General features: G+C 42.7%; 1 protein-coding gene across 1 annotated transcript in view; it reads right to left on the bottom strand.

Moving 5' to 3' along the window:
* The window catches only part of KLHL5 (kelch like family member 5), a gene marked incomplete at its 5' end in the record, with an annotated part of 90,582 nt that extends 76,639 nt beyond the window's left edge, over window positions 1–13,943 (bottom strand). The window contains one exon of the mRNA XM_080796735.1: window positions 13,776–13,943. The remainder of the gene's footprint in view (window positions 1–13,775) is intronic.
* Between the last annotated feature and the right edge of the window lie 2,416 nt (window positions 13,944–16,359).

Raw genomic sequence — 16,359 nt, 5'->3', positions numbered from 1 at the left:
GTCATGATCCCAGGGTCCTGGGATGGAGCCCCGCGTCAGGCTCCCTGCTCAGCAGGGAGCCTGCTTCCCCTTCTCTCTCTGCCTGCTTCTCTGCCTACTTGTGATCTGTCTCTCTGTCAAATAAATAAACAAAATCTTAAAAAAAAAAATCAATACATACTAGAAGTCATTGCATTGTTAAATTATTAAAATGATATACACAGACTATTCCATACAAATTAGGTCCCTCCCTGTTCCCTATCCCCCCAACTCCTTCATAGCACTTACCATCGCCTAGCATACTAGATGTTTATTCCCTTATTTACTGTCTTTATTCTTACTACAAAGTAAGCTTTGGCAGAGCTTTTGTTAATCACTGTTGCCTTAGTACTTAGCATGGTACCTGGCAGACAGTAGGTGATCAATAAATATTTCTCTAATGAATGAATATATCCAACAATTATAAGAGCAATAATAAAAAATAGACACTTTGAAATTGTAATCTAATCTAATTTTTTTTTTTAATTTATTTCACACACAGGGAGAGATCACAAGTAGGCAGAGAGGCAGGCAGAGAGATGGGGGAAGCAGGTTCCCTGCTGAGCAGAGAGCCCAATACAGGGCTCGATCCCAGGACCCTGAGACCATGACCTGAGCCGAAGGCAGAGGCTTTAACCCACTGAGCCACCCAGGCGCCCCAATCTAATTTTTAAAATATTAGAAAACATTTACTTCTGGTAACAAACCCTTTTCAGTATTTTTTCAACTTAAGAGAAAAACTATAACATGTTACTCTAAGAATTTCCTTTTCTTTCTTTTTTTTTTTTTTTAAAGATTTTATTTATTTATTAGAGAGATGGAGAGAGAGAACAAGTAGGCAGAGCAGCAGGCAGAGGGAGATGGAGAAGCAGGTTCCCCACTGATCGGGGAGCCCTATGCGGGGCTTGATCCCAGGACCCCAGGACCATGACCTGAGCTGAAGGCAGATGCCTAACCAACTGAGCCACCCAGGCGCCCCAGAATTTCCTTTTTCTATTTCATTCTTCAGGCATGAAATTTTTGTCACTTTGAAATCTAATGACTAAACAGCAGATGTCTTTTCAGACTGACCAACATTTTCTTCAAACCGATTATCCAATTATATTCCGTACCTCTCTTCAATTGTAATAAGTGGGGTTTACTTAAACATGAGATACGGCTCAAAAACTATTTAAAATAGGAAAGCTCCAATTTTGAATACATTTTTCAGAATGTACTTAAGGAGTTCACATGCAATTTCTGCTGCAAATCTGCTCAAATATTCGTTTGTAAATTTACAAGATGACTCTGCTCATTATTGTAACAGCAACAGTGAAATGTCACGAAGACTGCAGACAAGCTCACTTCAACAATGTGACTCTGGAAGGCACAGCTTCACTCAACAATAAAAATCAAGGCTACTGAGGAACGGGGTTATATGGGTAATCATTATTTTGCAAACCTCTCTTCACACAGCGTTTTTAAGACAACAGTATTTGTTTTATGGAGTAATCATTTCTAATGAATCTATTCCTGTAGTTTCAAGTGTGGAATATAGATCACGTAAAACACTTCAAGAATTAAGTTTTCCCTCGACTATGAGAAGGAGTTACGACACATGATTTCAAAGAATCCTTTAAAGTGTGATGTTCCAGGATACTCTCAAAACTTAGTCAAAACAGGTGTTTAACCAGAATTTGGCTTAAACACTAGGAAACTAATATAATTCCACTAACACTTAAATTCCAGTAACATTTAAAAATGATGGCAGAAAATAGTTATTTACACAGATTAGAAAAGATGGGAAATTTAAACTTTCATTTCAGAAATATTATCGGATAGCCTGTACCTCTTCTCCAACTCCATAAAAAGCACATGTTATAAATGTAAAACAAAAAAACCCCTCTTTATGTAAATTCAACACATCTTTGTGCTATATGCAGAAAGAACTTAAAGGTGAGAAAACAGACAATAAAATCGATTAGGGCAGGGACCACTATATCCCTAAGAACTCGTATCAAGCACGGCATTCAAATATTTACCACATTTAAATCAAAGAATAAGTGAATAAGTGAACAACACAGATCTTGACTTGAAAGATCTTAAAATCTAACAGATGGGTTTTGAATGAATCCCTTGATGAATTATCAAGGAGGAAGTGGGTCCTTTATCTGGGAGAGGATGAGGTTCTTGTGTCAATTTAGAGGTATACTTCAAAAAAAATCTGGCATTTACTCTTGACAAATAAAATATATATCTACATATTTTTTTAAAAATTGGTAACAGTGAAGAATGGATTTGTGAAAGAAGAGACCATCAGTAGGGAAGCCAGTTAGAAAGCTCTTCAAGGTGGGCACCTAGGTGGCTCAGTCGGTTAAGCATCTACCTTTTGCTCAGTTCATGATCCCAGGGTCCTGGGATTGAGTCCCATATGGGGCGCACTGCTCAGCAGGGAGCCTGCTTCTCCCTCTCCCTCTGCCTCTCCCCACATACGCTTGTGCTCTCTCTCTCTGTCTAATGAATAAATAAAATCTTTTAAAAAAACTCTTCAAGATAAGAGGTATAGTTTAACCTTAGCTAGAGGCAACAAGATCTGAAAGGGAGATGGGCATTAAAGATACTACAGGGACAGAATTTATAGAATGTTTGTGGCAAATGGACAAGAAGCAGTCAAAGATGACAGCATTTTCACGAGGGTTGAGTGTAGTTCTAAATAAATTTCATTTTAATTACGTATCTAACAACCAAATAGAGGAATGGGGGGCTGGTGTCTTACCTACCTTATAGTTAAATATCAATCTATTTAAGAAATCAGAAATTTAGATGGACCTTGGACTGCTAACACTCATTATCTTTCCATTCTTTCCACTAGTTACAACACATGGCATCAACATTTCTTTTGTAATAATAATAATAATAATACCTTAGAATAGAATCTGAAATACAAAATAAGGATTCTAGCACAATGTTACATCTTTCACTTTGTTAAAAATAATTGGGAAACACCTCTGATTCAATCCATAAATGAAAATTAAAAATAAATATTGAATTTAAATTCAGTTGTAACATACTAAGATTTAGCTTTGTAAACTACATGATGGATTAAAAGCTCAGTTGAGAACTCTGACATACACTGAAAACTGAAGTTGTTTCAGGGTAAAAGCTATCTAATATAGGAATTTTATTTCTTTGTGTACCCCCAAAAGCACTGTGACGTATACTTATATAAGACCAAGGTAAAAAAAAAAATGAGTGAGGTAAATTTTAACCTCTAAACTCAATCGTGTCTCCTTACCACATGATCAGACAGCATCCCAAACTACTTCCTCAGATTTACTCAATAATCTCACTGAAATTATTTACTTAATATCTGCCTTCTTCCCTAGACTAGAAAGTCTATGAAGGTGACAGAAAGAACCATGGCTTTTGAGATACTTACAATACAGAAACTGACATTCAATTTAAAAATTGCAATATAGCATGGTAAAGATATACAGAATATAGAGATTTATATTCTATCTACCTCTATATACAGAGGATGGAAGGTCAAAGCATATATTTCCAGTCTAGCTGGACCTCTGTAAAAGCTCCTCGCCAGATGAAACCTCATAGTTGGTCCATTAAATGGAAAAGTCAGCAATTGTAAAAATTATAGTCACATATCCTTAAAGATTTTAACTGAAACACGTACATAAACATTCATTCACAAACCTTTTCATGCAGGGCTAATGCCATACATTTTATGTGGGCCCCCTACTGAGTTGGGGTCCTCTTTCTTGTAGAAGCCGGGCCCACCATGACCCAACATCCATGATTTCCATTTATGGTTTCTATTAATGGAGAGAGAACTTAAAAGGACTTCAAACATAATACGACTACGGAAGCTATTAGATCACTGGTCTGTCCACCATGACATAAAAAGCTTGTGCCACAATGTAAATTAATGCACTTCTTTCAAGGACAAAGTGTTACCATGAAAAAAAAAAAAGTCCCCTGAACAAAACAGTGTGCTTCGCGATGTGGCTAATTTACATTTCAGTGTGAGCTCACTTCCTTGAGAACGACTAATAGCTGGCCCAGGAACTTGCACTGCTTTGGACTTTGATGATCTCCAACACACACCCACCCCTAACCCTGCCCCCATCCCGTCCTTCACAGTTATCCAGCCTTCCTCAAATTGGAGAGCGAATTTATTGAGATGTCCCGGAGCATTCAACTTAATTTTCAAAGAATGACTTTTCGTTATACTCATTAATTAACATGTTTACAAATGTTTCATAATTTTTAGAAGAAGCACAACTGTTAAAAACGGGTTTGTAGAGGCGCCTGGGTGGCTCAGTGGGTTAAAGCCTCTGCCTTCGGCTCAGGTCATGATCCCAGAGTCCTGGGATCGAGCCCCGCATCAGGCTCTCTGCTCATCGGGGAGCCTGCTTCCCTCTCACTCTGCCTGCCTCTCTGCCTACTTGTGATCTCTGTCTGTTAAATAAATAAATAAACTCTTTAAAAAAAAAAAACACTACAAAAAAACCTGGTTTGTAAATAAACACAACCAATTTTCCGTGAGTACCCAAATCATTAGGTAAACAGAGAGTTGTGCCCCAGCATCAGGCACCCTATTTAGCTGTGAGCATTTAGTTGGCCCTGGGGATCAGTAAGGACAATTTACAGAGAGAAGAGAGCGCACGAGGTTACAGCTATGAATCAGTTCAGAGGAAGCCAGTTGAGGGTGCTTCTGCTGTTATTTTCCCACAGTATTACTTATTAATGGTAGCCTAAGTGATAGAGCAGAAAGCTGGAGTCAGTACTAAGCCACTCACCAGCTAGCTGTATAATTCGGGCAAATCACCTCTCGGGTCTTCAGTTTCCTTTTCGGTTAAATGGGATTAAGTAAATAGCACAGGCAACTATTAAGGATTTGGATTTCTAATAGCAGCTATTATTTCCTAAGTGCATAAATGTGCAGGGGAATACATGAAGTCTCTATACTGAATGGGTCTTTTGTCGTCTCACACACTCTGGCAAACAGGGGTCATTGCTCTCCCCCCTTCCATATGAGGACACCGAAGTCAAGTGAGGTTACAGATGTCTGCTGAGTAGCAGGGTTCAGTGTGAAGTCGGGATTGACTCTAAAGGCCACACACGTTCAAGTATAACACATGGCTTCATGCTTATAAAATGATTCTCATTTGGAACTCATAACTACCGTGTGAGAAGGAAGAATACGCATTTATCCCCACGGTCTGAAATGGGAAGCAGATTCCCAATATGGCTGACTTGTACACGGTTACATATCAAGGAGCAGTAGGGCAGACTTAAATTCTTTACCAAAAAGATCTGACCAAAATAAAAGCAAATAAGGCACTGAGAGAGAGAGAGAGAGAGAGAGAGAAAACAGTCCTTAACGAACACATCACTCCTAATTTAGCAAAATACTAAGTTCATCATAATTGCCATTAAATGCCAAAGGGGTCTTTATTTCTGAAGTACAAGAGCCTCTCGGATTTCTCCCCACTTGACTCCTTCCCAATTTCTGTCACTAATTCTTATCGGGCAAAGTGCGGATCCACAGTAATTTGTATCGAAAGTATCTTTTCATCCCTTAACTGCTTACTGGTACTAATATCTGGTAGTAAAGCAAGCAACATTAAAAAAAAATAAGTTAAACTAACATTATATGGTCTTCTTATCCCTGAACTCATCTGTAACAGTTATCACAGTTGATACTATGAAGACCACAGCGTAATTATAACAAAAGGTTTACTTTTTTAAAAAGCCCTTTCACTTGATGATAGGTTAAAAAAAAAAAAAAAAAGAAAGATTTTCTTCCCATCCACTCTTAGATTTTGTGAATTTTGGAATATATTTGCTGTGGCACAAGGATGAAGGCTGTCATGCCATTGAGATAATGGCAAATCACACAGTCCTACTGATCCTTTATGGCTGGCATGTGCTGTGACACCCAAATGTCTTATGTGCCATAAAAAGTAATAATCTGGATAACCATCAGTTTGTCTTTTACTGACCTGAACCAAACCCAGTATTTCTATCTTCTGTGTAGCTTTATGGTGATGGAGGGAAATAAAGGAATCAGTCAGTACTCTCTAGACACAAATATAATCAAGGAAAATTAGCTGGATTCTCTGCACACATAATGAGCCAATCACAGATCAAGTTGAGTCTGCTGCAGAACCAATCAGATTTTATACGTTGTGTATTATCTGGAACAGCAAAATTTGGGTAAGGGTAGTAAAGGGCAATGTGAGCTATATGGAAAAATGTGAAGCACTGTTTCTCAGCTGCCTGTAATTAGAAACAGTTAATCAATACAAATGTTACACCAGTTAACCATGATAAAGAAATTCCCTGGCTTGCCCTACAGCTAGACATTAAAAAAAAAAAAAAAAAAAAAAAAAGCCACCAATTCATTCTATAATTCGACTCCAGCAAAAAGCAAAATGAGTTATGTCAGTGAGTCAAATGGCCATCAGTGGACCAGTGGAGGCTAAATTTATTTCTCAGTGTTAATTCAGTGTTGTTATGAAGCAGGTCAGAGCAGGCCTCCCAAATCCCCCATCCCTGGTCGGGGGGAGGGGAACATGACAAATTTAGGACGAATGGGTCAGGCCCCTCCAAAGTACCATGCCGAATCTGTCCAGCAATCTAAACTCCTGTGGAGCAGGAGCATTGGGTATTCCTTCTTTCTGTTTATCATAGAAATATCTCCCCAAAGAAAAGCAAATATTAAGTAAAAGTGAACCAACCAGGGACACCTGGGTGGCTCAGTTGGTTAACCCACTGTCTTCTGCTCGGGTCGTGATCCCAGGGTCCTGGGATCAAGTCCCACATCGGGGCTCCTTGATCAGCGGGGAGCCTGCTTCTCTCTCTGCCTCTGCCTGCCGCTCTGCCTGCTTGTGCTCTTTCTTGCTGACAAATAAATAAATAAATAAATAGAATCTTTAAAGAAAAAAAAAAAAAGTGAACCAACCAGCCTCAGTCTAAATCTCTCCTCCACTCTCCACACAATAGCCAAAGGAAAGTCCCAACGTCCAATTCATGACCATATTACTTTTACTTAAAGCTTTCGTTGTCAATCACCCACAAGCTCAATAAAAGCCAAGATCTGTAGGATGGAAACCAGTGTTTCTAACAATCTAGGGTTCTTGCTACCTTTCCAGCCTTGCTTTCCTCTCAACTTCTCTTCCTGTCACATTTTTTTTTCTCTCATAAGAGTTAAAACACACCACATCAAAGGAAGCAAATGAATATTACTGAATACTTCCCAAATGAAAAGGGCTATGGAAGATACTACAAATAATATAAGCGTGAATAGAGTTAAATCTCATTCCCTTCTGCATTTAACCTTCAGTTAACTCTCTTATCCCTGCTCCCTGGTGATCTGATAGAAGTAGGTAGGCCAACTATGTTACCAGACAACATTGCTTATAGTAAAAATGATTAGTAAATTTGCACCTGGACTCAGAGGAACTATAAATAAACTATAAATACCTCATAGGAAGCCATAGCTTTGTCTTCCCTGAGTGTGACGGCTCTCGTGATTGTCATATCCGTTATGGGGCCCCTGGAAGCTAAGTCGATGGGAGCTGTATGGTATATGGTCTCCTGGGAGACACGAGATTTTTTTTAAACCAAGAGAGCTCCTGCATCTACCTTGTGTGAGCTTTCTTTCTCCTTCAGCCGAGCTTTCCCTCAGAGCAAGGACTCCCAGATGGCTTCAGGAACTGCTTCCCCGGACCGCTGTGAGGATCCCAACCACCGAGGAGGAACATTTGATGCTGCCCTCCTGGCAAGCTGTGGTTCCTGCCTGCTACTCTTCTAAGTAAACAAGCCTATGGTAGTTTTCTGTTGAGCTGAACCTAGAAAGACCCATCCATTTGTGTAGCGAGAAGAGTAAAAGAATGCCTTAAAACAGCGTTCCAGATGCTCTACAATCTGTACCCAAACTCCTCCCTGTCTGCTCTTTTAGATTAATGTAGATCCCTGACAAATCAAATACACAGCCTTTACTCACTCTCTGTTATTATTCCTTTTCTGGGGAGCCTATGTTTCAGGGAACATATACTACCTCCCTTTAGTCCATTCCTTCAGCCATCTGCTGAGATGAAGCTATGGGTATTCTCAACCAGAAAGAAAGGAGATATTGGGTAGGTAAAAAATGCAATGGAACTTTGCTAAGAGAAGCTAAGTGTATACAATTACAGAAAAAGAATGGAAATTTACTGAGAATAAAAAATAGGTTGAAGTTGGTGGAGAGATACGGCAATAGCATGCCGAAGTGTAAAATGTCCAGATAGAGTTATCAAGACCAATTGCAGAAAAGAGCAGAGCAAGGCAGTATATTAAATGCTCCCTTTTTTCCCGCATTATTAGCCATGGGGAGAAACCAGGGAGCCCCGGATGGGCATCAAAAGCAGGTGACTTGTAAGAGTTAGATGATTCAGTAATCCTTGGGAGAGGGAGAAGGGATGGAGGAAAGGATTACAAAGGAGATGGCGTTTAACAGCAGTTCAGGTAAGGGACAGTGTTGATACAAGTGCTCCAACTCTACCTTCTTACCCCATTATCCTCATCAGCCTGCCCGGCAGAATTTGCAAGCTGATGTTAATTGTGTCGTAGAACTTTCATTGGCATCACCGCTTTCTTTAATCCCAAACTATTAGAACCACCTCCTTTATTACAAAGTTGCCGAATACCCTAACTTTTTATACGTGCTGCTTCTGCTTGTGGTTAACTTAAGATCTAATCAAGATGTGGCACTTAGACAAAAACGTCAGTTCTTCTGGACTTGCTAAAGGCTCTAGTAGGTTTTTTTGTTTTTTTTTTAAGATTTTATTTATTTATTTGACAGACAGAGATCACAAGTAGGCAGAGAGGCAGGCGGTGGCAGGGGGCGGGGGGAGGGGAGGGGGGTGGGTGGAGAAGGGGCGGGGGGGGGGGCGGTGCAGCAGGCTCCCTGCCAAGCAGAGAACCCGATTCGGGGCTCGATCTCAGGACCCTGAGATCATGACCTGAGCTGAAGGCAGAGGTTTAACCCACTGAGCCACCCAGGTGCCCCTCTAGTAGGTTTTCTTGAAGTGTGTGAATTCTTAGGTTAAAACACCCATTTGAAAGCAAAATAAAGAAAATCAGTCAACAGAGAAATAGAGGAATGAAGTACACTCACAGAGAGACACTAGCAAGATATCACAGAGATATAGAGGAGGAAAGCAGCTCCAGCTTTTTTTTTTTTTTTGAAGATTTTATTTATTTATTTGAGAGAGAGAGAGAAAGTGAGAGACAGCATGGGGGAGAGGGGAGGGGGAGACAGAGGGGAAGGGGCAGAGGGAGAAGCAGACTCCCCGTTGAGCAGGGCCCAGTCTGGCTTGACCCCAGGACCCTGGGATCATGACCTGAGCTGAAGGCAGCCCCTTAACCAACTAAGCCAAAGAAGCGCCCCTCCAGCTCCCAACTTCCTGTTACTGATGTCAGTTGGCGCTGAGACTGAGCTGTATTCCCTGCTCTTGGACTCTGTGACATAAAGCTATATATTTCTTTTAACAAAACACTCTTTTTGGTTAAGCTAGTTTAATTTGTCACCAAAAAGTCCCTAACCCAGAAACAGTGATTGGGGCAAAGTGTATACATAATCAGGTTTTATCATATTGAACGATTCTGTTAATGTTGTTTTAAAGAGAAAGAGAGAGAGAGCTCAATTATAGCTATTTTATTTGGGGCTGTTAATTTCCCATTCATCTTTTTACTCTCACAGGATCTAACATAGTGCCTTATACACACCACATTTAACATATTTAAATGTTTATAGAATGAAAAAATAAATGTTTATTGAAGGAACCTATAATTAGAAAAGAATGAAATCTACTTGGTCAAAATAGTTTGCCTAATTATGGAGTCTTCGAAAGCATTTCATCTCTAATTAATAAAAAATATTCTTTGCAATTCTCATTAGCATAATTCTATGATTAAACACATACATACACACAAAAAATGCTGTATTCTGTGCTCTAAATACTAAAAGCATAATTTGGATTTCATTTATTCAGATTTTGTTAACTCATGGGACTGTAAAGCCTGCTAAGTGTAGTCATTAAGACTACCAGCAGACTCTTCCAGTTCTCCTCCTTCTGGGTACAGGATAGAACTGCATTTCTCAACCTTCTTGAAGTTGGATGTAGCCATGATTTCTTTGGCCATTAAAATGGCAGTGGAGGGCACCTGGGTGGCTCAGTGGGTTAAGCTGCTGCCTTTGGCTCGGGTCATGATCTCAGGGTCCTGGGATCGAGTCCTGCATCGGGCTCTCTGCTCAGTGGGGAGCCTGCTTCTCTCTCTCTCTCTCTCACTCTCTGCCTGCCTCTCTTCCTATTTGTGATCTCTCTCTGTCAAATAAATAAATAAAATCTTTAAAAAAATAAAAAATTGAAAAAAAAAATGGCAGTGGAAGTTACACATGTCCCTTCCAGGCAGAAGCCTTTAAGAGCCAAGGTGCAATTCATCACCTCCTTCCACTCCTCCACCCTAACAATTGTGGAAGCCTGTGTTGAGACCGAGCCTCTGCTAAATTGGGGCTCTGAATGACTACCTGGAACCGAGTTCTCATGTTGACGCTAACTGCACAGGTCCTGTAACTAAGAAACAAACCTTTTTCTAAACCACTGAGATGTGAAGGTCTTTTATTACAATAGACGAATTCACCCTACCTGGCATATTCAGCAAACACTTCTCTCATACATGGAGTAAAAACAAGGACTAGCTCTGGCCTTTAATTTGCCTTCAGAATAGTAATATTCTGTATAGCACTGCAACATTTATAGAAATGCTTTCTTATAGCTGTGCACCTCATCTTCCAGATTCTCAAAATCCAAACACAGCAACTGAATGGAGTCAGATCCATTTTTGGACCAATCCCTCCTTCTCTCAATTCCCACTACCTGCTATCTGAAACTCAGGGACCAAATATATTTGGAGGAGGTGCTATTCCTTGCCTTTCAAACCCTTGCCATCTGAACTTAGGAGTGAAAAAAAATTTAGACATTAAAGGATCCTTGATCATTATTTTACTGGTTCCCTTAAAGCTGTTTTGCTACTACAATCCCTCTTAGACCCTCAATGTCTGTTGAATGAGCTGTGTGCTGTCATCATTCTAATTTTACAAGCAAGGAAAAAGATTCAGGGAGGTTCATAAACTTGCTGGGAACCTTACACATTAGCGGCACAATCCCAGATTTTCGGGTTTCAAATCCCTTGCTCTTTCTATTTCCACTATGTACCACGCTTTCTAAGGTCTCTCACAGCTACAGAATTCCAGGATTTGATACTAAATTAATAATATCAATAGTGTTGTGATTTTTTAAAAAACCATGCTAATCACATATTTACATCCAAGAATAATTAAGGTCATTCTTTAAGCAATTCTACTTGGCTGAACATAGTCTGATTCAAAATCCTGACTGCCCTGAAGCACAGAACAGGAAGAAATCCTAGAGATCACTTCGTCCTAGAGGCATATTGTAGAACAATGAAGAACTAGGAAAGAATTCAGGGGGAAGGTAGCCTTTTCTTTTGACATACAGTCTACTTAAAATTCTGACTTTTAGATTATCTTTACTTTGGTTCTTACCACATCAGCTAACCTAAAACTCTTTGCTCTCCCAATTTTTATCAAACCTCAGTTTAAGAAATACTTGTGAAGGATTGCCTGTCCATCCATTTCTATAGGTTCAGTGGTTCTCAACAGTCAAATAAATTTGGAAAAGGTCGCCGAACATAGCCTCCTTTAAGAGTCATCTTTCACATTGGTCAAGAAATTGAGTAAAAAACGACTGAAATTTGTCTAACCCAGCTATTTCAAAGTTATATGAGTTCAGACTCTTATTTCAAGAAATAAACTATTGATTGTCACTTCTTAGAACAGTTTGGGAAATACTGTTCTAGTTAATTCTGAAATGTTATGACTAGATCAAGTTAAGCCTTCAGGGAACTTATCTCTAGAGTTTTATTCCTGCCCTACATTGATGAACACTGTCTAAAATTCATTATTTTCTGTAGGGATTTTTTTTTTTAAGATTTTATTTATTTGACACTGAGAGCAAGAGAGTGAGAGAGCCAGCACAAGCAGGGGGAGTGGGAGAGGGAGAAGCAGGCTCCCTGCACAGCAGAGAGCCCAAAGTGGGGGCTAGATCCAGGGATGCTGGGATCATGACCTGAGGCAAAGGCAGATGCTTAGCCTACTGAACCGCCCAAGCGCCCCTGTAGGGATTTTTTTTAAAGATGTTGCCAACTGCATCATATAATCTAATCTCCCTTTTTATTAGGGCCCATTAGAGAATACTCTTCTCAGGCCTCATCACCAGAAAATGCCCTCCTTAGGCAGAACTGGTTTGTTCTTATATTTTACGCAAAAACACACTGAAACTTACTTTATCCCCTCCCCCCCCCTTTTTCCTGCTGCTGTGAAGCCCAGACCCAAAACTGTGACTCACTTTTAGTACAGGATCTTACAGTATGCACTTGGGGTTATCTTATCCCTTGACTTTGTTTCCTTTTTTTCCTGCTCTGCCTCAATTTTATCATTCAGTTTTGTTTGATCCCTTCGTACCATATGGACACAAAGTGGCTTCAAATCATTTTTGTAACTCTATGCTGTATGTATTAATCCTATCTTCTTACTAGTTTCATATTCATTTTTCCCTAACTGCCCCATTACCCAAAAATATCAGTGTATTCACCTTTGTGTAAAAGTATAATTATGATACCAATAGAACATACACATTCACAATATAATCAAATCCGCAGATGCTTAAAACCAGAAAATTAGACATTATTGTTCTTTTAATGGTCTAATAACCAAAACAACTTGTTAAATCTGTGTTCTGAGCGGAAGGAGAATTACCATTTATTGTGTACCACTAACTGCCAGGCACTTAATATACAACAGTTCCACTTTTTGAAGGATGAAGCAAGGGCATTTGCATATACACAATCTCTGAAAGGATGAACTGGAAACTGGTAATATTGGGGGGAAAAAAAAGGAAGAAGAAGAAACCGGTATTATAGGTCGGCTTTGGGAGCAGGGGTAGACCGGGGCGGGGGAGACTCTGTATATATTTCCCTTTTGTAACTTTTGCATTTTGTTAATGTATCAACTATTCCAAAATATTTGTAAAAATCAAATGGGACGATAGTAAAGATGGCAGTTATGCTTTACTCTGCCACCACAAACTTTTTTTCATCAGTTTTGGATCCCTGAATACGCACTGAAATGCCCAACGGAGTTTCAAGCAGGCACGCAGTTTTTATGTAAATAAAGTCCCTTTCTGATTCTCCACTCTTTTGGATGAGGCAATTACTTAAAATAAAAACTGAAGTTGTGATAGCCCGAGGATAACAATGAAAAAAAAATCCGAAATGGTTTCCAGTTGGTTTTATTAGTGGAAGAGTGCGGGAAGGGAGCAACGCAGTGCACGCCTCAGCCGACCGGCCGCACCACCGCGTCCAGAACTTTGCCCAAGTCCGAGCGCGGCCCACACGCCGCTCGGGACCCCGGGTGCGCGGCGGGGAGCCGGGCCGGGGTTCGAGCCCCGGGCGCGGCTGAGGCAAGTTCCCGCCCGGCCCTCCCCTCCGCTCGGAGGCGCCCCGGAGGGCCCCGCGGGACCCCGGCCGTCGAGGCCCCAAGGGAGGGTCGCGTGGGGGCGGGGAGTGGGCCTCGTCGCGCGGCCGGCCTGCCGCGGCCCCCTCCCCGACGCCGAGCAGGAAGGCGCACTTACCGCGTCGGGCTCCGGAGGCGGCCGGGGGTCACGGCGGGGCGGGGCGGCCAGGCGTGAGGCGAGGGGCAGGCGGGGGGCGGGGGCCAGCGGGCCGGGGGCAGGGATGCTCGGCCCCACGGGCGCCCCCAACCCCTCCCCGGCAGCCTCACCCCGCACGCCTGCCGGCCCGGAGCCGGCCACTCCCCCTCCGTCAGGCTGCACCAGGCCGAGGGGGCACGAACCCGTCGGGCAGCCCTGGAGGGGGCGGGCGAGCTGGCGGGGGTCGGGCCGGCTCGCCCGTCAGTCTCGGAGCGGCGCGAGCGGCTGCCTGTCCCGCCCCCTCCGCCAGGCCCCGCCCCCTCCGCTCCGGGCCGCGTGCCCCGGGAGACCGCCGCCGCCGCCGCCGCCGCCGCCGCCGCCGCCGCGCCGCCGCTAGCTGGGCGCTTTCTCTCCACCCCCAAAGCGCGGCGCGCGCGGACGGCCTGGGCCGGGGAGGGAGTAGGTGGGGGAGGCGGAGGGAGAGGGAGGGGGAGGGGAGGGGAGCACAGGGGATGGGAAGGAAGGGCGAGGCGCGGGCTGCGGCTGGGGGAGCTCCTGGGGGAGGGGAGCTCCGTGGGAGAGGGGGTGGTAGACGCCAGGCTGGGCGGGGCTCCGGGGCAGGGGGCGGGGCGCGGCGGACCTGCCAAAAATTCCGGTTGTTCCCGCCCCTTGCAGCGGGGATGAGGGGAATTCCTGAGGCTGGAAGCTTAGGAGGCGGCCCCTCTTTAGGGCAGGAAGACAGCGGGCCTGTGGAGTTTGATTCCTTAGAGAACCGCGGCCTAGAGCTTTGAGGCTTTGAGGGAACTCACCAAGAGTTGCCTTTCTTCTCCAACCCCTACAACTCTTCCCCTTCAACCCGACGGTAATTATTGTGTACCAGGTAGTAGGTTTGTGCCAAAGCAGTTATGATCCTCAACTCTGGGACCATAATCCTTGTCTTCCAGTGGTGGGATAATAGGGACGCAAGAGAAGTAGGTTCTCTATTCATTCCAATCGCCAACGTATATTAAGCAACAACTGTGTGCTAGGGGCTGAGAATAACGAGAATTTACTCAGCGCCTATATTCCAAACACAAATTTAAAGGGCTTTACATATAATAAGTCTTGGGTGAAACAGCTAAGGTCTCTGCCCTGTCCCCACCCTCCCCACCGTGGAGCTCAAGGTGGAAAAAGGAGGGAAGGAGTTTCCTTAGTTTGTCTCAGTGATGTGTAAAAGATATGTCTACATGCTTTAGGTTCTCAGAGTAATGCCTGTGTTCATTATTGGCAGATTCCGTGTTTGCTACTTTGAGCTAGCGGTATGCTGTCCTTGAGGATGGAATGTGGTCATTCTCCCCCACAAAATGAGGGAGAATTTGCTTAGATCTTCAGTATGTCTCCGTCATAAAAGTGTAGCACAAGCAAGTGGTCCAGAAACTGATGGATCAAATCATTAACAGAACAACTTAGGCCAATTATGGTACCTGCCTGGGCTGGGTGGGAGATCTCTTTAAGGATCTATTTTGTAACCTCAGGCTTGAGGAAGTGGTTAACAAAAGGCAACATATAAAACAATGAAGCATTGACATAGACTGCCAGCTCAAAGGGAAGCGGATGGGCCTACTTAGAACTGTTACTGAGGAAAAGACACATCACAGAATCTACCACCAAGGGCTCGGGTCACAAAGCACAGGATGTATTTTTTAGCCCTGTGGTTGTAACTTCCACCACACCCAACCCCATCCCCTTTGCCACCACACCTCCACGCACAAACAAAAATTACTTCAGTGCCATGGTTTTTAAATACAGAAGACCGTTGTGTAAACCTTTGCCCTGAATTTTTGGGATTTGGTGCTGTTTTTCTGCCCTTCTTTGATTTTTTTCAGTGTTAACGTTTGTGCACAGTAACAGCAAATGACATTCTTCTCATAGTTATTTTGTCCCCCCTCTCATTTGTTGTTCAGTTTCGGAATTTTAATTCAGCCTTTCTCTTTGGGCTTTATAGTGAGAAAGATTAGAAAAACATTACATTCAGTTCAGATTACAGTTGCAGTAAAAAAAAAAAATGAATCCTAATTTAAGACAGGAATTCCTATAAACCCTTCCTTTTTTTTCACGTCAAATAAATGGTTAGTTTGTCTTGAAATCTCTTCTCTTTGATTTACTCATCTGTATTTTCAGCTTATTTGCTCTATCACCCCTAGAAAAGCAAATGGCATAAAAACATTCCCCATGACCTGGCCCCCTGCTGCTGACCTCAGCACCCACCTTGCTCTTCTCAGGCTGTTCCCTGGCTGTTCCCAGGCTGTTCCCCACACTGACTCCTGCCAACATTCCAAGCGCTTACCAGTGAAGCTTTTGCTGTTCCTCGTCTGGAAGGCTTTCAGCTAATCACGTGACTGCCTCTCTTTTCCTTCATGTCACCTTTCCTGACTGTCCTACATAAACCTGCAAACTGTGCCTTCCCCCCACTCTCTGGTTACTCATTTCTCAACAGATAGCACCGCCTGACATATATATCTGTCTCTATTCCCTCTAGAATGTGAACTCCATAAGAACAGAATCCTGTCTCCTTGGTTTAGTGGCA

The sequence above is a fragment of the Martes martes genome (assembly GCF_963455335.1).
Source record: "Martes martes genome assembly, chromosome: 2".
NCBI lineage: Eukaryota > Metazoa > Chordata > Mammalia > Carnivora > Mustelidae > Martes > Martes martes.
This window is presented reverse-complemented; position numbering and strand designations above follow the sequence as displayed.